General features: G+C 43.8%; 1 protein-coding gene and 1 long non-coding RNA gene across 6 annotated transcripts in view; one reads left to right on the forward strand and one right to left on the reverse strand.

Annotated features, from left to right (window-relative positions):
* LOC117140004 (protein bric-a-brac 1) overlaps positions 1 to 20,882 on the reverse strand; it is a 55,282-nt gene that overhangs the window by 7,906 nt on the left and 26,494 nt on the right. The gene's annotated exons all lie outside the window — the stretch shown is intronic.
* LOC117140005 overlaps positions 1 to 20,882 on the forward strand; it is a 40,889-nt gene that overhangs the window by 5,140 nt on the left and 14,867 nt on the right. Inside the window, exon 3 of one of the 2 annotated variants that reach the window (XR_004459392.1) lies at positions 11,811 to 11,892. The exons of the other annotated variant lie outside the window; for it this stretch is intronic. This is a non-coding gene — a long non-coding RNA (uncharacterized LOC117140005). Of the gene's footprint in view, positions 1 to 11,810; positions 11,893 to 20,882 lie in introns of those variants that run through there. 2 annotated transcript variants of the gene reach the window in all.

The raw sequence follows: 20,882 nt of genomic DNA on the forward strand, positions 1-20,882 counted from the left end.
GTGTTCCCATTTATAGGAATATATTTCCTATATCCTCTTGGCGGCTCCACTTCTTCCCCACCAACCAGCCTGGCGATATCCTGCAATGCTCAGCCCTTAGGCGCAGCCAACGAGTCGTTGTGAAGTGTGCTAGGATTTCACTTGAAAACTGCAATCAAGTGAATTTTGATATATATATGTACACACGGAGAAAAATCGTCAGATTCCTTAATTGACTCTTACCACGATCAGAGCTTCAATTGAAAGTAGATTGGAGAAAGGACATCTTTCTGTTCTTCTCACTCACAAAAGAGGTGACACGATAATTTGATTGATTCTTAGTCAGACATTTTCGCAGTGCATCTGCATGTGGAAAAACTTCATGGATTTAATAATCAAACCATTCGATGGTTAAAATGTTCCTCGAGCAGCTCTTCAGTTCCCTCATCGAGCTTTCTCCGCTCTCGACTTGTTCGTCATTTCCTGTACAATTTTATTATATTTCATACATAACTGCTACCCATTCCATCGGCCCTTTCCCCGACTTATATATATATATATATATACCGACGGATATAGCCCGGCTATAACAACAACACGAACGCTGGCTGTAAAATTTATACAAAATACAAATCGTTCGCTACATTATGAGGCATACGGCTCGTGGGGGGATAGAGGGTATGGGTTATTCCGAAGGGACAGGAACCGGGGTTAGGATAGTATTTGCTCACTTGTTTGTTGCATTTAGCATTTCGCTCTGGGTGAGTGGAAATAAAGGAAAAATCAACGAATGCCGAGCGTGGAAGTGTTCAATAAATTTTTACCGCTGAGTTAAGCTTGAATGAAAATCAGGAGTGTGGAAACTGCGGAAAGGGGTCCGGGGTCACAAACGAGAGGGGGTTTTTAAATTAGCATTGGGTTAGTTGAAAATATGAGTAAGTTGTGAACTATTCGGCGGAACAAAACGGTTCGTAATGGACGCGACTTTCTTTACAGGATGCGTTGACTACCCAATGATACTGTTTTGTATACCTTTATACCTTGTTTTCAATAAGTAATTACTCATTTAGCTGTATTTTACCTGTAATTAAAGCGCTTGATCCACGTGGCATTGTTCAAATGCGTTGTACTTTCCAGACTAATTGCGGCAATCACGTGTAGCCAATCTTCACTGCCCCCTTCCAATGGCATAAACTTTAATTTCGTTGTTTTGCGCACAATTTTTTATCATGTGCTGTTAAAAAACTGCAGTAATTTATACATCGGGCATAGAAAAGGAGAGAGGAAAAGTTTCGCAAACGCAAACGCAGGCAGGATGTGGAGTGGAATTGGTAGTGTAATGGCAGCCAGCGATCAATCGGCAAAATAATGCGTTAACTTTTACGTAAAACAAACAACAGGGCCAACAAACACACGCAACTTTCCAGCAGACCAGAAAACAAAAAGGAAACAACTTTCTGCAGCTCAAAACAGGCGGAAAAGCGATTAGAAAAAATTATTGCATACGTCGAGGCTTCGATAACCAGCGACTGCACAAAAAACAGAAAACGAACAAAAGTTTAAAATATCGCTAAAAGTTCAGGCACACGCAGATATAGTACGCATTTTATAGTGGGATGGTATATACCTCTGTATTAAGAACTTGATTATAAAAGGATATGCATACCAATGAATCTAATCACAGTATCCTTTAAGTTGAGCAAATTAGGAAATATATCTGTAGAAGTAAGCATACTGGAAGGAGTTTTCTATAAAATAAACTTAAAACTCCCGACAGGAGTGACCTAATGACAATTAATACGAATGTCCATCGAGAAAAATAGGTATTCAATTATTGGCAAATTAAAATGCAAACAAAACGTAGCCGGTTTGGGGTATTGGTTTCCGATTCGTTTCGGCCGTCATAAATTGTGGCACCTAATAAATTGACACTCTGTCATTGTGCGGCATTTGCAGTTTATAGTATGCGTTCGCACAGCCCCGCTGGTGACCCCGACCATCCGCGCTGGTGACCCCGACCATCCCCCGCGCAGGATGCTGCCCTTTTTTTGGCAGGCTCTGTGTGGCATGCAACAATTGTGTGTGCAGCCGAACATGAAAAAAAGACCAACAGCCAAAATGCAAAATCCACCCCAAACTCCAGCTCTGACTTTGCCACTCATTCGAGTCCTGCACCACTGCCCCTCTCTTGTTGCTGCTGCTGTTGTTGTTGTGTGGTGGCCAGTGTGGTCGAGTTGCGGTGCACCGCAGCGTTTAAAATGGTTTGCCAGTCATTTTTTCACATCATTGATTGCTTATTAGATTATAAACCGCGCCACTGACTCGCTCGCTCCCTTCCATTTTTTATATGTTATTTTATTCCGCTCGTGGCACGTGTGGCACTCCGTAATGTCCTGCCAACAACAAGGCCTGCCATCCTGCAATCACCAGCAACAGTAGCTGGCAAAGTGCACAAACACAGGCTGCATCTGTTGCAATTTGTGGGCCTGCCAATAGGCGGCACCGCTTTATATTGGCCAAATATTTTCGCACGGCTTTGGCATATTTTTTATGGCCAGCGACCATTAAAGATTCGTGATTTATAACATCGAACGGGGTCTGCACCGTGTGCATTTGGCTCGATGAATAAGTAAAAAAGGATACAACTCCGCGGAGTAATTGAAAGTGCTTCTAGGGTGGGCATTCTATGGTGCAAAGGTTATTTATTCGCACAGCTGAAGATATAAATTAGCAAAAATGAACAGAGCAGAGCATCAAATAGAGACGAAGAATTGTGCCGAGCACCTAAACCTCTTGCCAATTGTACGCTGCTTAGTTGGCCAACTTTATTTATATAAATAAATTAAAATATGCAAATGCACGTAAAGCCGACGAGGCGGGCGACAAGGAAAGGAAAGCCCTAATTCGGGGCTGTTTTCCCGCATTCGCGTCCTTCTGATTAAGGACTCGCAGACTCTCCTTATCTCACCTCGATTTCATGTCTGAGAAATGGCGAATCGTCTGCGGGAAAATGTCTACCCTGAGCTTTTCCTCTGGAGCATGGCTAAATTTAATTTTATATTTTATGTGCGCACATCAAAAAATCCTTGGCGGGGCGCTCTCCGCCGCGAGAAAGTTGTGTGGCCCTAAAATATGAAAAACAATTAAGCCGCCGTCTGGCTCTAAATTCGGGTGGGTTAAAGTGGGTGGTTTGGGTGGTTTGGGTGGTTGGGTGGCTTGGGTTGGGTGGTTCTGGAAAATGTCTGAAACGGCTGACTGGCTGAGTGGCTGAGTGGCTCGGGGCTGGTTCGCTTTCATTGCCAGTGCAACATTCAAATGCTGCAACAAAATGAGTATTATGTATTTCAATTCATAATGAATTATTCAACATTCGGCGTGCATTTTTTATAAGACAGCGCGGCAGAAACTTCACCTGGAAAATGCTCGGCACCGGAAAAACGGGCTGGGGAAAATGGCTAAGGAGGCAGGGCAGCGAGACAAGACTCTGCTGCAATTTAGCCATGAAACGAAACGAACAACGACAACCAAAACAACAGCAACATCTGCAACATCGGCCATCTACCTACAACGAGGGGCAGGCAAACCTGACACCGGCAGTCTCAATTTGCCCGCTCATTCTTAGTCCCATTCTCGTTCTCGTTCCACCTGTCGTTCAGCAATAAAATTTAATAAATTATTTACGCTGGCAAAATGCATATTTGTTGCATCATCGGAGTGGAAAAGGGGGCAACTATCCGAGATTTTCTTAAAGTTCTGTGCCGCTCAATAAGTTTTCGGTTCCATGCAACGTGCGCGTCATAGTGGGGCACTGGGAGAAATCTCAAAGATACTTACATATCTTATAGGTCGATATCAACCTACTAACTTATCGCTACTTTGCGTTGTTTCAGTTTATGGTTAAGATGATACCACTTCTTGGTACTATTTGATCCTTTGTGCCACTATAGTTAGTTAGAACTTAGTTGCTTAGTTAGATTTCTCCCCGTGCACTTTGGTTTTTGCAGTAACCCACTCTGGGCTCGATTCGCCGGCGAGGGCATTCACAAAAAGTTCAGTTCGTTAATCTATGCAGGCGGCGAGGAAAGTATTTTGCATACGGAGAAAGGTGAAATGGTGGCAAGGTGGATCGCTGTTGTTGCTGCTGATGGTCGTTGGCTGTCCGTCAGTTGGTTTGTTAGTTGGTTGGCCGCTTTCGTTGCCACTTTCCAGGTCATAAGACGCTGCTCCTCCGCACCCCACTCCGCCGCTAATATGGCAGTCAAGCGCCAACATTTCGTTCTATTTTAAAGACATTTCATGTTGTTGTCAGCCCCCGAGATTGGCACTTGATTGGCGTATATTTCCTGTTGCATATTTAACTTTCAGCTTAGTGCCGATAAAGTTTTCCAAGTGCATTTCTATTTGTATAGCCCGACCATTGCATTGCTGCTATTTCGAGGCCTCCCAAGGCATTTAATGCCGGCTTTAAGGCGGCGTCTTTTTGGGGCTTTGTGGAGCGCATTTAATTAAATAAATGCAATAAGTAGGAGTCCCATGCATTGACATTTCATCTGTCGCGTAATTTATAATTTCTGCTGCCATTATGGTTGCAACTCCTTCCCGTTTCTGCCCCTTACAATGTTGCATTGTTGTTGACTGCGGCGCGCTGCGCTGCGAATATTTCGCATTAATATGGCGGAAAATCCATAATCGAATTATAGCTCTGCGGCTCTTTTGTTTACCATCTCACTGTATCTGTATTTCCCCCTGTGCGAGTGTGTGTGTGCTCGGCCTGTTTGTGTGTGTGTTTGTATCGCTTTAATTGAATCCTTAACACTTTTGAGCTACTTACGTCCAACACGTTGCGTATGCGTAACTTGTTATTATTGCCGGCTGAATTGTTGCTGCCATTGATCTAGGGATGGCAAACACTTTCGAGGAATTAAAATTAAATAAATTGTGTCCTGCATAATCCTTTCAACTCGGCGATTATCGCTTAAGACGTTAAAAACTGCAGGGCTCCCTTATGATTGGTATTTTATGTGCACTTTAAATCAATATGCTACTCGGAAACAAATTGAATAAATAAATAAATGGTTTACCTTCCTATCTTAATCATGATCTGTAGGGAAATTATAATCAGCTAAGATGAATTAACTTTAAACTTCCTATGACTTGTCATGTGCTCACATCGTTGTAAAGCATCCTGTTTTAATCCCCTTTATGTTCAGAATTTCGCATCCCTGAACCGCTGACTCTTTTCCGATTGATTTCTCTGCTTTCAATAAACTGAAACAAACAATCACTTTGCCCCCTCGACCGTTTATGCCCCTGCAACTTTTGCAGCTCCAGGTTGGCGCTCCTCCCCGGCATTCGATTATTTTTATATATATTGCCACACGCAGCTTATTGGCATATTGACAATTACACGGGCGATACATATAAATTAAGCAAACGGCAGATCGGTTGAAAGGGGGGCGGTGGAGGGATTTGGGGTCGGAGGTTTTCCGAGCTGGGAGCTGCGAGCTGCGAGCGTGGAGCGGGCAGCGGGTAGCGGGGAGTTGAGACTGACGTCGGCTGCTTGATGTGGCTGACCAAATTTAATTGACAACTTACTGTTGCATTGACCAGCGGGAGTGGTTGAATGGCGGGGGAGATGGGCATGGGAATGGGAGATCTGAGGATCCGGGCCGGCAATCTGTCACAGGCCAAAGATACAGGTTGACCTGCGCCAGGCTTACAAATTAAAATTCAATATTAACGACTCACACCAGCAGAAAAGGGAAATATACAAATAAAATGAAAATAATTCAACAGCTGCAGCAGACAGGCCATTGATGATGAAGTGACTGGCAGTGAATTTCCATAATCGCAGTGACTTCATAAAAATTAAGCCGCGGTTTAAATATAATTGCGGCTAGGGGATACAAATTGAGGGATAATAATCATCAGTTTCAGAGAAATAAATGTAAGGCTTACCACCACAAAATAAATCGAGTGTATTTTGAATCGATTCGGAAAATAGTTTCAGAACTAGAAAGCTACTCCCTAATTATATATTCTTAAAAATTAAAATCGTAGCTAAAGGTAATAAAACACTCGAACGCCTCAGAAGTCCTTTTACTCCGACTTCCTTTTTTGCGAAATGCGCGTTTGCGGGTAAATATTTTTAATACGCGTCGCATCCAACCGCAATACAAGGCAATTAAATATTTCGAGGCGCGAGGAAAAGAGGTCCTTTTCCCTCCCCCATTTTCCGGCCTTCAAAGTGAGGCAGGAAAATGCCTGGCGGCGTAAAAAACGCGAACAGCAAACAGTTTACCATGCTCCTGCTGCTGCTGCCAGTGGTTGAATTCTGTTTCTGTTTCAGTTCTGTTCTACTTCATCCGACATCTGCATCTGATTGTCGCTATCTTTTTGTTTTCACCGCCGCTGTAAGAGGTATTCGCAAAGGTCGTAGGCATATTGAACATACTTTTAGTGGAATATATGTTTTTATGCATTTTAGGGCACAAGCTTGTCGCAATTGGGTGTGTTTCTTCGAAGGTTTTAGTAAAAGAATTTACACATTTCGGGGATAACTAAAGCATGCTACAATATTTTATAATTTATCGATCCACAGTACTCTCCATTCGATTAAGTCAAGAAATTATGCTTGTTTTTCCTCGCTATTGTTGTTTCTGCTGGCGGCTGCGGCGGAGTTGAATTCGCATCCGCAGTCGCTTTCGGATTCGCGTTGTCTTTTGTCTTAATTGGCGGCCATAATAATCAAATAATTTGTTTATTGAAAACATTTTTTACAATTATGTAAACAACAAATTGATATCCGAAATGAAAAATGGCTTCACTTGGCCATGGCAATATTCTTGTTTAATCGTCTGCGGGTTGTCAGTGGAAGAGCTGGCTTTCCTCGGTGCAGAATGCAATTATTATAATAATGCCATCCCCCACTGCCTGCCGACGTCGCTTGCACCGTCCTCCGACTTTTCCGCGCCCAGTTTCCCGCCCAGTTTTCCCGACTCTTTCTGCAGCTTGCAGTCTGGCGTCAAATGTCGCACTTTCGGCTGGCGTGGAAAATTCGTCGCGTGTCGGATGCCTCAAGTGTCAAAGTATGCGGCGGATGATTAAAAAATTCCTGTCCTGCGGCATGTCCGGGGACAGGAGGTTAATTAAATATTTATCGGCGAATTATCAATGCAGCGGATACAATTGATTTGTGTTATTACTTAATGAAGACATCCTGTAACTTCCCCATCTCCGATAACTGACATGTGTTGCCTACTTTCCTGCTGACGAGTAATTTATGTTTTGAAATAATTGGTTCTCTTTAAAGGGATAAAGCAGAGATTTTTGGTGAAAAGTCCCATGACTTATCCACTCTCAATGTTGTTGATTGTGGAAAACTTACCTTGCCACATAGTCGAAAATCGGAAAGCCTCAATTTCCTGTGGCTTCGACTGTCCGCCAACCGCGGCAGGATAATGGCGAACGCGTCTAAGTTAGGTATTTTGGCCCTTGAAAAGCGATTTTAATATCAAATTACAGGGAAACGTATTCATCATGCATACGGCCGACAATTATCCGACGCAGATTCGGAATAGTTTTAGTTTTTGGCTTTTGCACTTGATCGAATTCCATCCCCCCCCTCCACCCACCACAAGCCCTTTGGAGATGGGGGTTGTCCCACCCCTCAGCTGACAGTTTGTTGCCCTGCCATGTGCCAAACAATTTGCCAGCTAATTTGTGCTATGCGTCCGAAAGGGGTGGGCATTTCGGAATCGGCGGGGCTGAGGGGGCTGAGGGGCTGGGCATGCATTTGATAAACTGTCAGGGAATGGCAACTTCACTTTGGGCATATTTAATGAAAATGTTGCCAAATGGGTTCCACGAACTGCGCGCGCCCGAAAGGGGCGAGGTGGTCTGATTCTGACGTAACACTTTGGATGCGATTTGACATGACAAATATGTGCGTTTGGGTGATGGCAAACTGTTGGAGGCACAGGCACCACAGTCACGGCCCCTGCCCCCAAAACATAATCATAATCATCCTCATCGTCATCATCTCTCGGTGATTATCGTCATTATCCAGGGCCCTGGCGATGATTATGCTGCTTTTGACTAACGGGCGGCACTGGAGCCCATCCTGCATCCCGAATCGTGCAACTGCATCCTGCAGCTGCAACGTTTCGCATTTGCGCATTGCATGATTCAATAATGATTGAATTAATTGCGTTAATAACTGACACTAGCCCGGTCGGCCGAAGGAACCTCGAGGACCGCTCCCCCCGCCCCCCTGAACATCCTGTCCCGCTCAAAGGCGCTTTGTGTCTCCGGCTCCACCTTCTCGTCGACGTGAACCCATCTTAAGTGTGCGCGTGGCAAGCCGTAGACAGAATCCGGGCTCGCAAATCGAATTTGTTGCTAAGTAGCCGCAGCCTTAAAGGGGCAGTTCGGTTGGGGGCTCGGCGGACTCACGGGGGGCAATTGGAGGTCTCGAATTTCTGATTTTGATTTGCGCATTACGCATACGCCGTGTGTGTGGCATGTGGTTTCTGCTCTCTGCTTGTGCGATTGTACAGGTCAGACTGCGTAATTGTGCCACTGTTGGGCAATTGTGGTATCGCGCTTATAAAACCAAGGAATCTTATAGGACTTCGAGTTCTACAAGTTCTGACAACTTATCAAGCTATTTTATGCTGTTACAATTTTGCAAATTCACATTAGGCAGGCTTCACTGCACTTGCCTTTGGCTGAGCTTCTGTTTAGTTTCGGGTTTCGTCTCTGGACACTTTGTGGGAGTGACAGTGGCAGTTGCTAGTTGTTGTTTGATTGATAACATGCGATTAATAAAATATTGAACGGCGAGCAACACCCGCACACCTCGGGCACCGAAATTTGCATGCGACATTGCAGCAAAAATGCATAAATCACCAATCGTGGGGGGGGGAGGGGGGTCATACCCCGCCCGTGGCCCGCAGCAAATCTATAATAAATTGATGAGCCCTGGCCAGTTTTTGTGTGCGTTTATTATTAGATGACTAATATAATTTGTTTATTTGCCGAGCTCTCCCACATTGATGGATCCGTTCCGGATTCCGTCTGGCCTGCGATTCGCAGTCGATGGGAGGCGGCGGTGCATCTTGTCCTTTGTTGCATTTTAATCAGGCAAATGTATATGTTGTATATTAACATATGTGCACACCGGCAGGTGCACACCGATGCATCGAAGTATTTCCTCGCTTTTGTATCAATGATAATTATTTTTCTGCCTCGTCGCCGTTGGCTGCACACACAAAAGGAATCAAACAAAACTTTTATCCTTTGTCTAAAACATTGATAAGCGGGTGAAGGGGCGAAGGGGGTAAGGGGGAACGGCGTGCCAAATTAAAAGTGAGAAACGAATGCGAAGACACAAAGGTGCCAAAGGTTTTCCACTTCGGCCCGCTCACCTGTCTCAGTTTTTAATATTTTTCTGCAGCTCGCGAGTCAGCGAGTTCTGCTTTTCTTTTCGGAAAAACTTATATGCATATGCGCGACAAAAGCAAATAATAATCCTGTAGGACAATGGCAGCAGACAGGCTGAGTGGAGAAGAGGGTACACTGGCAGGAAATCTTGCACTTGCATTGTCCTGGATGAACGATGAACAAGCACCTGCCACAACAAATTCGATTCGTGCAACAGATATGCCCAGCTCTATATCGGACTGAGTCCTTAAGTCCTTAATTCAGAACGGGTATCCTTGAAGTACTCATCTCATCGCCTTCTCCCTGCATTCAAGGCTGCATTTTTCTTTTTGCCAAGGAGCTGCTCTCCTCTGTCCAGCTTTGCTGTCCGCCCAGTCGAGAGTGCAGCAAATGTGCAGCCCCGTCTTCTGCCACATTTCCCCATTCTTCCCACTTTTCCCGCCCCAATTGGGCATGCAATGGCTTCACCAAGTGCGAGTTTTCCCAAGTCTTGCTCGGCTTTGCAGAGGAATGCAACTGCTTAAACGAGTATTTCAGAGTTTTCAGCTTCCCTTTTTGGCTTGCCACTTTTGCACTCGACTTGACTTTAAGGACCCGCAGAAAGTAAGCTCAACAAGTGTTTTCCGAGGGGTTTCTGCGGTTGGGGAGGTGGGGAGGTGGGGAGGCAACAAAGCAGCACAGCACAGGCGAAAAAAAACAAAAATGAAAAGCACAAACAATGAAAGCGTGAAAATATCATGTCGACTGTGGAAAGTCAACCTTTCCAAAGGACGAGGCGAAGTTGGGTGGCTGAAAGTAGCAACCACATTAGAAGCCCCTCAGCCACGCCCCGCTTCCCCACGAAATGGGGATGGGGATGGGGTTGGTTGGGAAATGTCTGCGATGTCTCTTCGTGTCCTGCGTTTGTCTGCTCTGCTGGCTTTTTATTTTGCCTCTTCCTTTTTGCGGGGTGGTTGCTTGGCTTGTACTTGACCTTGAAGCCACACCAATGCAATTTGCGAGTGTGTCTGTGTGTAGCACACTTTTTGGGGCTGCCTCTTGGGGGGCGGAGTGCTGTGGCAGCTACTTGGACTTTCGCAGCAGCCTTGCTGGAGATTCCTGCTGCCTTGGTGGAAACTGTTTGCGTTGATTTCGGCATATTTTTGCTGTGTGCGTGTGCGTCGTCCTTTTTGGGCCTATGCCGCAAATACGCAATGGCAGCAGAACAATTGTCCTTTAAAGCATCCTGGCTGCCTCTGTGTTTGTGTCAAAATATTTGTGGTTTCCGGGTTTTTGTGGCTTTCAGCCAGCGGCTACAACAGATTGAATCCGGGCAACATGTTGCCGTAACTTGTTGCTCTGGACAAGTGCAGAAATTTTAATTTGTTGATTTACTGATGACATTAAAAATGGGCAAAAAAGCGGGCATAGTTCGTTCGTTATTTATGTTATGCATATTTAATGGGCTCTCTTTTTTGCGGCTGTGCCATTTGTCAATGTTAAATAATTTGCCAGCGTTTAGTTTTTGCCCTGTTTTATGCAACGCGTGCGTGGGCCGAGTTTATTAATTTCGTAATCCGATTTTTTGCATGCGATTTCGCCTCTAATTGCCGGCAATTGCATTTGGCCTAATGCGACATTTGACTTTTGTTTCGGGTGCTGTGATTTGGCATTTATGGTTTTTGCTATTCACGCCAATTTGTCAGACAAAGACTAATGCGATTTGTTGATCAGGTTCGAATGTAATTAATAGAAACTGATAGCCGATTATTTACTTGCCACCTTCGAGTTGGCTGCACAAAAAGTAGCAGTTTGTGTTAATTTTGTTTGTGCAAAATATTAGGCTCATATTTTTAGTTTCGCTTAGATAAATAAATAATGGATTACACAATAGAGTGGCAACTAATTTACAGCCAGCTACTAAGTGTACGAATAATTATAATTTAAAATCTAATATAGTAATATACCGAGAATAGCATATATTCATGTATGCAATCAAGATCCAATAGAGAATTGTTCGTGGTCTTTTACTGTCTTTGTGCTGTGTGCGGCAACTCTTTTCACCCACCGGATTGCACAACTCAAAAAGTAAGGCACTTCCTGCAAAGCGTTTGAATTATTCATTCCCCAACTCCCCGACTATCAATTGCAACATGCTGATGAAAAAGCGCTTACAAAACACTGCAAAAATAATGGGCAGCAAACGGCGGTCGGCAGCAAGTAAAAAGTGTTTCTCTCTGTATTATAATAATAAAGTGGCAAGTAGCAAGTGGCATAAATTGCAACCTCATTCAAGCGATTCGAGGCCGAGGCGGAAGTTGTCGTCAGTCGTGGGCCAAACTCAAACTGAATTGCGTAGACCCAGTACACTGTGCCACATGTATTTATAATAATTGTTTTTCTTACAGCCCGTTGTTTCTGCAGTCGCCTTCTGCTAAAAACCCAACGTCAGAGCCCCTGATATTTATCTTTTCCATACGACGAGCGTAAGTAAGTAAGACGAGTTCCCCTGCCGTCTTCTGTCCGTTTTGTCCGTATGTCCGTATGTCCGTTTGTCCGTTTGTCCGTATGTAGATTTGCAATCAACAGCAAAAAGTGAGGAAAGCAACATGGAGCCCACACACACACACAAACACCACATGGAAACATAAAAAACTAAAAACTTAAGCAAAAAGATACAACAACTAACATATTCGACCAATTAAAACGAAGGCTATCATACACTGCACAGTAAAATCAGCACAAGAATGGCATTTCATTAGTTATTAGTTTTTATCCATTATTATTAATGAATTTGGCATCAATTTCGAAAAACCAATTTAGTTTTGAAAGTTTTTATAACATTTTTTAAACTTTTTATCAAAGCAGACTGAACCCTTTGTGAGAGTAGTTCAAAAAGCGGCAACAAAAACAAGTGTAATGTGCTCTGTTGCGGCAATAATCACTGCCTGCTGTTGTTGTTGCCTCCGCTGGTGTTGTTTTTAATGTTGTTGTTGCTTTGCTTGTTTTTGTTAGTGCTGTTGTTGTTGCTCTGTGCCACATATGAATGAATGCCCCGGCATTGTTGTTGCTACACGCCACTAGATGTCGGCATTTAACTTCTCAACTTTTTTGCATTTTGACCGCGTGTGGGCGGATGAGGGCATGGCTGCGGGGATGGTGGGTGGTTGGTGGGTGGGTGGTTGGTTGAATAGTGGCTGTTGCACAGAAGAGGCGTAGAGGAGAAGAAGAAGAAGAAGCAGCAAGTGCAGGAAACTACTTTGCATTTAATTGTCTGTAATGACGTGCAATATAAAATGTTAAAAATCTGCACTAAAATCCAAACACACAGAAAAGTTTGGCGAATGAGAGGGGAGGGAACCAGAAGTGCTTTCTTTTTGAGAGCTGCTAATTGAGTGAAAGAAAGGGGAAAACCGCAAGGGAAGTGACCCAGACACCCACTGTGCTTGTTTGTTTTATAAAGCTCATAAATGTACATATATTTTGTAAGGTTTTCCAACTCACTAATAGTATGCAGTGAATGAAACATGCATATTGGAAATATTTAGCTGCATACTTTTGAGCACTTTGTGGATGATTACCAAACTCCAGGGATTTCTGCGGACGTTCGATAAGCTGCTCTTTGAACTCGCGCTTCAATTGTCACAGTTGCCATCGTCGATTCCGTGGCAAGTGTTGGGCCCAAAGTGTGAGCTCCATAAATAATGCAGGGCCAACCCTTGCCGATCTCATCCCGCCGAAATCCAAACGTGCGCAATTGTGCGCTAAAACCAAACATGAATATTTTCACTTATTATTTTGTTGAACATATATAAAAAATACGGGGCGCAAGGAAGCCGACGCACTCCGTCTCCATTGAGCCGTGTTGGAATATATAATCAAGTGCCGCCGGGGGTTGTGCTCGCAAGTCATTCCAGAGCCGGGAAACTGGGGAAGACGAGACACCCCCACATCCTCACATCCTGGAGCACAAGTGTATCATAATAATGTTAAATTTGATTTCCAGGCTCGGCGCTGCGGTGGGCGAACGAACTTGCAACTTGCCAGCGACGGCGTCGCACACAAATTGCGCTGATTGCGCAAAAGTATCGATGACTTCTTGACAAGGCGGCGTCTCGCGTCGAGTAGATAGGTCGCAGCGGCGGTCTCTGATTAATCAAATTTGCGCAAAACAGTGGAGAAATCAACTCCCCACTTGCCACATGCCACATGCCTCTTGCCACTTGCCTCTTGCTACTTGCCACTCTCGCACTCGCTCACATGCAGGAGTAATGCAATTTTCCGAGCAGCAGCCGCCTACATTGTAGTTAAAACACAGCAAGGACTTTTATTATTGGGCCAGGCCAAGGAATAACATAAATAAATGGCTGGGGCAAGGAAAGGGTGGCTCCTTCGTTGGTTCGCCTGCATTTTTATGGTTAGCATGCATTTTATACAAAAGCCGAGTTCGCTTTTTACGGCTGCACTAGCAGCCAGGTGGAAGATGATGCTGCACTGAGAGAATAGCTAGCTAGATTGTAGTATCAAATATGAAAACGAGCACAAGATATGAATTCATTCACCATGATTGATTGATTAAATGATTTGGCTTGATTGAGTTGCTTGCACATCGAGCATTTTCCGCAGTGTAGCTGCAGTAAATTTGATTGTAAATGAAGGGAAACCAGTTCCTGCTGGCCATCAACAATGTTGCATGAATGATTGCCTGCGAATCCGGATGGATCCACGATTCTGGCCGATTCCCCGGAAGGAGCCGACACAATTTTAGGGGTTTTCCGTGTTTATTGCGAAAGTTTCCCACGCAACATTCTCGGAATTATTCGCGTAACTTATTGCCTCGTCACTTTTGTCCAGCGTCATCTGCTTAGTATTTTCTGCATACTTAATTATCTGCCCCAAGTTCGCCCTTTTGGTTCTTTACTTTTTTTGTTCTGCTGCAGCTGCATTTGAACATTTATTATTTAGCGGATGTTTAATTGCATCTATTTAATTTTCGCATGCCAGCGCAGCAGCCGTATGTTTTAATTTTTCGCTGACATTCCCATTTCCATTCCCGCTTCCATTCCCGCTTCCACTTGCAATCGCAATGGCAATTGCAATTGTCATGTTTTTTGCTTTATTATTTCTTGCCGCAAAAGTGGGCCCCCGTCATCGGGCTACCGGAGAATAACAATTAAACTAAATTTAAATTATATGTGTGTGTAATGCTTGCAGTTGGCTGGCCCATTTTTGCCATAATTATACTAAAAATACAGCCGAACGGCAGCAGCAACATTCGTCAATGCTGTCGAAGACACTGCGAGAAATTGTGCCTACTTCGGACATTAAAATTACATACGATATCAGCAGCTTGTTAAAAAGAGCCTTAAAATTCTGTTAATTTTTGTGGAATTTTCACTATGTTTTTGAGCACTGTGTATACTGTGTTGAGTAGTAACGTAGTAGTAAGCAGTTACTGTGTTGAGTAGTAACGAAAATTCTTTTCAGTGCTGCTTGTATTTCTTTGTTACTATGCTGCCGCACTTGATTGAGCATCCGCGTTGCAGGGTATTCCACTCGTCGATCTCTTGATGCATGCCTTTTTTGCCTTTTGTTGTTTGTTTTTTGTTGTTGCTGGTGGGCTGTGCGTTGCTTTGTTGGCCGATCGGCAAGTTGGCCTTTTGCTGCGGCTACCGCTGTGTTTATTGCATTATAATTTCTACTTAGCCGCGCTGAGGATGTGATGCAACAGTCGCTGCCCCTCTGCTGGCTGCTTTGATTTCATTAAAAATTGAAAAAATGCCTCTGCTGCCGCTGCGGTTGTTTCCCAAATAAATCGCACACATTTTGTATGCAATTATTTGTTTGTTTCTCCGTTTTTATTCGCTTATTTCGTATTGCGCTGACAATGCGAAGAAAAGTTGCCTCGGCCGCTGAGATTTTCGCTGTAAAAAGTCATTTGCATAATGCAGCGCCGGAAATTGTTATTAGTAGGTTCGCTGTATCTGTTTTTTTTTTTCTTATTATTACTCTGCCATGAATTGCACTTTTAAATGCCGCCTTTGGCTCGGCGTTTTCGGAGTTTTTGTTTATTATTGTATTGTACACGAAATTTATTTATATGCAAATCGAAAATGCAAATGGGCTGTGAGCCAAACAATAAGTGTCTCACCGTTTTTCACATGTGATAGCGATCGCGCGCGGTGCAGATGCCTATATTTAATATTATTTTAACTCACTTATTTTTACCCTAATGACACTTAATTGCCCGCTTCCTGCTGGCCCACCTCCAAATCGCGTCTTATCGGGCCTTCAAGGCCACTTTGTCACATGACACGGCCAAGTGGGCGAGCATAGAGCTAAATCCATGGCTAAACAAAGCGGAGAAGGGCCAATACAGACGGGTTCAAAAAAAAAGGGGGAAAATGAGGGCAGTTGGCGCCATCGGCGGACCAAGAAGTCCAGGAGTCCAGAAGTCCTGGCTAAAAGTACGATTTCTAGTCCTGCTGCTCCGGAAAAACTGTGAACAAAGCTTTAACTTTACAGCTTTCAACTAAATTAATTTACGTTTATGGCCACAATGGCGACCAGTACAACAGGGCGTATGCGCAATGCGGTAATACTCTACATTCGCGCAATTAGGCTTAATAGAAGTTTTAATTAGCCAAAGCAGTTTGGTTTACATAAACTGAGCAAAATAAAAGCCCGTCAAAATATATATAAATATTTATTAAGAAGTATATATTTCTGACTAGCAGAGCATCTGTGCACCTTGTGCTCAATCGATCTCCTCGGTTGCCTTTTTTCATTACACAAATTGTTATTAATGAAATACAATTAAATATCGCAGAGCCGGCCAGGTGCAATGCAGATTACGTATACGCCGCGGTGAGCTGAGCCTGGCTGGCAATCAGGGCTCCTGCTTGGCCGCTCCTCCGCTTCCATGGCTGTCCTGCTTGTCCTGGTCGTCCTGGGTCACAACTAATGCAGTCGGGCAATAAGTCAACGAGGAGCAAACAAAAGGCCACCGCAGTCCACAAGCCCACAAAGTGTCCGCAATGACGACCGGCGACCACAAAAACACCCGGGCAGCAGCAACAACAACAACGCCACCAGCGACAATAGAGGGCGGCTCTGGAGGAGGGGGCGTGGCCATGGGACCGCCGCTAAGTGCGAAGTGCAAGCTCTGACTGCCATTTTTATTATTTACTAAATTGGCGCCAAATGCAAAGCAAAAGTAAAACAAGGCAACAAAAAATGGATGGGTGGCAAGTCGAAGCTGCAAGTGCCCTAATATTTCAAAACTCTTTTGTAGGGAAAATGGAAATATTTCTGATAGGAATTTCAATTACTTTACTAGAGCCATTTTCGAGTGTGGCTGCTTATGCTCGTTCTCTAATTAGTAATTATAGTAATCAGTTAACGTTTGACTGATTTACTTTTTTTAATTTAAAAAATTTATACAATTTACATTGTCATCAGGCATTTCTGAGCTGCAGGACTCGAAATCGATGAGCTTTAGGGTATTTGCAGAAGAAAGGAAATCTCCATTAAACTGCAGTTTTGTTGTTGCGTCCCCAGCTTAGTTGGAACTTGCTGTGGCTTTTCTTTCTTTTCCACCACCAACAACACCAACAGCATTTTCACATCGCGTTTCCTTCTGCTCGCTGCGGTGTGTGCCAATAAATACGGGGACAATAAAAAATGCAAAGGAAATTGCAGAGTAAAGCAAATAAAATTAATTGAATTCCAATCAACTAGAAATTGCAGCAAAAACAAGAAGAACGCAGCGAAACAAAGCCACAGGGAGAGCAAAATGTGGAATTGTATAAATGTATAAATGTAGAATTGTATAAATTCAGCAGCGAAACAAAAAGCCAAAGGAAATGCAATTTAATTGGGGGGCGACTTTTGCTGCTTTTGGGGTGCGAGCGACCGACTGACGCCGGCATAATAAGTATTTTTTATTATAATGTAATTTTATGATTTCGCCGCCATTTTCTTGCTAAATTAAGGCATAAATAGAAATAGGAGTAGAACAAAAAGAAACCCCTGCACGGGAAAGGAGACAAGGAGACCGCGAGGGGCAGCGCAGTCAATTTGCATAAAACCGATCGATATTTTTGATTACATTTACAATACAGAGAGATGGCTGAGGAGGGGGGAGGGGGGAGAAAAGCCAGAGACAGTCGGGAAAAGGGCAGAGGGGGCGGGGCGGTCTTCGCCAATCTGAAAAGAAGGTTGCCGAGGCACTAAATATATAATTTTGTCATTTAAATTGCCCAGTCCATCCTCCCAACCCGCGCAGCTTGCTCCTACTTACTTGCGACTTAAAATGCGCTTAAATGTAAAATAAATACAATTATATCCAGAGAAAGGCCAAGGAAAAAGTGCAAAATCGGAGGGGAGTGTGGGGGGTGGGGGGTGTCTACAAAGTGACGGCATATTAATTATTACACAAGGCATAATTTATGTGGGCGTGGCCGGCAGGCTGTGAAATTATATAAAAAGAAAGCAATAGGAAAGGGCCGGACGCTTCTTTCCCGCCTCATCTTCTTATTATTATTACTACTACAAAAAAGGGAAAATAATAAATTATAATTGAGCTCGGTGTGCAGAGCAGGGGGTGGGGGGAGGCGAAAGGTCAGTGGAAGGCGCCGAAGGACTAAAGTCAAACCGGTGGGCCATTCGGGGGTTAAGGTGGGACAATGGACAGGGCGAATGGCAGAAACAGACCAGAAATTGAAGTATTTAAAAATAAAAATTGTATTTTAATAATAAAGAAGGTCGAGCGATGGCCAGGACGAACAAATCCTTGGGGAAGGGAAGGGGGGTGAGATGAGAATCGCAGGAGTGCAGATTGCTTACAGTGAAAGCCGCTTAAGAGGGACGAGTTAAAAGCGCGGAGCATTTAAAATATATTTCTGTTTGGAAACAACTAATTTATTTGCTCCTTGCCACAGGATTCACCTATTTCTACAGTTTTCCTTCGAGATGTGTTTGAAATACTAATCAGTTTGAGTTTGCGATTGAAGCGAAACCGGACTGTACCCGAATCGCCTGTCAATGCAATCGGGAATCAATTATTAAAACTCACTCATTGTTTAATTTATTGATTCTACTTGACCGGGGCGCTCAAAACATTCCCGTTCATCGCTCTTATAGATGGTGTCTCCTCCATCTGGCCCTTGGCATTTCATAATGAGCTTTCCGTGTTTCGAGCTCCGAACCGCCGGACATCTGAGTACCGAATACCGAGTACCGTGCCGCATGTGGCATGCCATGTGGCATATGTGTGTTTCTATAACTATAACTGCTCACCTTTTCTCCGCTGTGTGTGTGTGTCCCTAATTATATTTGTATTTCTAATTACATTCACTTTGCCTGGCTGTCTGTGTGTGTGTGTGTGTGTTTGTATGGGTGTATGTGTGAGTGTGGGGAAACAAATTTAAAAATTCAATATAATGAAATTTACTTAATTGTATAACGCTCGTAATTAATTCACTTTGTAGGCTAATTCGTGCCTAAGTGGCGTATTAAATTTTAAAATGTCTTCAATATTTATGTACGCTATGTCCACGCACGTGTCGATTGTGGCACGACCAAAAATTGATGTAAATCTATGTGTGTTTAAGCCCGATTTAATGCAAATTTGCGCACACATTTCTTGGGAGATTATGCAACTTAATGCGGCCAGGCGGCAATAACTCCTCTTCGCTCTGCAACTATTTCGTGTTTAATTAAATCAATACGAGTGTAGAGCTCCTCGAAGAAGAGGCCGCACTCGATGGCCACCTGGGATGGCCAAACAAATGAAAGCACTTGGATTAGGCTGCAATCTAATTAAATGTGGGATTCGAAGGCTCCCGACTTTTAGAGCGGTCGATTCGAAGGGGATTCGGCGTTGCCCCCTTTCGCATATGTGCATGGTCATGTGCTGCGCACTTCGACTGACAGACGGAGTAGGATGTGCACAGAGAAAAAAGTGTGGGTTAGTTGCCAGTATGCAACATTACAGGGTATGTTCACAGTTCTTTGTTCTCACAGCATACTTTTGGGCACTCAATGATCGCAGGGATGTCCTTGCTTCGGCACATCCTGCGTGCATTTGCCATTCTTTTTCTGAGTGCAGCGGTGAGCACAACTCGAGTACCGTAAAACTGCAGAATTTACAACGCAACTACTCAGGTCTGAAGCGTAATAAAATATTTGCGTTTTTGCCGAGTGCCCACGTACAAGTGCCGGAGTCTTCCCGCCGTGCTGGGTCTTGCTTTCGAGGACTCCTTCCTGGACAAGCCCATGTGGCCATGTGGCATGACTCAGGCCTGGCACTGGTACTGGTCCTTGTGATGGTGCCCCGCCCTGAGCCCCGAAAAGCCGCCCCTCCCCCCCATCCCTTCCCCTCTTGGCCTGTCAGCCAGTTTACAATGTAAGCGCGAAAATGCGACAGCAGTGCATAAAAATCCTTGGTCCTGGGCGATGGCGATTTTTATGCGTTTAAACATTTTCATTACAAAAATTGCATTGCACCAGGCGCCCCTGGTTGTTGGCGGGTTTTCGTTGTCATTAAATCTGCGCGATAAAATCAATTTATGTCAATTTCCACTTTCGGCTGGCTGCTACAACTACCGCAAACAAAGACAGCGCCATTGCTTTTTAATTAAAAGTGAGAAACTTGAGTGACCAAACAAAACACGACCAAAGCATGAGCCGAGGGCAGTCGGACGGACAAAGCCTGCCACCCTCGTGTTTCATCAATTTATGCAATTTATAAAATAAATATAAAAATACAAAAATACGACAATAAGTAAACGAAACGAAACGCGGACGCGGCCGTCGAAAAATTATGGCCAAATGCACGGGCAAGGAATTTATTAATAATGCAAATACATAAAAACAGAAATCAACCCCTGATTATACAGATACTTACTACCGCGCCACCGTTTTCACGAATCTTCCACCCCGTCGACGGGCTTAATCTATTATTTAAATATGAAAAAAATGAAAATAAAAATGTGAATAAAATGGGATCGCGCGGGAACAAAGAATTTTATATACCCTTGCCCTCGAAATTACTCTACTTATAAGGTGAATCACGATTGAATGTGAATCAGTCATATCTGGGACTTAATATCAATAAGGAGAGTGTGTTTTCATTATGAAAATTATATTAGAGCTGTGCGATAACAAGGACCAACATCCCCTGAACCCAAACAAATGCGATCGAGGGGAAGACTTATCTCCTCACAAATCTCTGCATGTCCTTTAACCAGATTTAGGGGTGTTATTATCACTAATGAAATTAAAAACTTGTGGAATAAATACAATAGGATTCGGGGAGTATTAGAAGCTCCTACCTTTCTATATACAACGATATATACCTTTGGATTATATATATATGTATTATAGCCAACCGACTTGAGGTGCAAACGGCTTGCCAAAGTCCTGATGCCCGAGGACGAGAAGGTCCTGGCTGACTGGGGCGCGGTGAAAAATTGCCA

This window comes from Drosophila mauritiana, chromosome 3L, assembly GCF_004382145.1.
Source record: "Drosophila mauritiana strain mau12 chromosome 3L, ASM438214v1, whole genome shotgun sequence".
Taxonomy (NCBI): Eukaryota; Metazoa; Arthropoda; class Insecta; order Diptera; family Drosophilidae; genus Drosophila; species Drosophila mauritiana.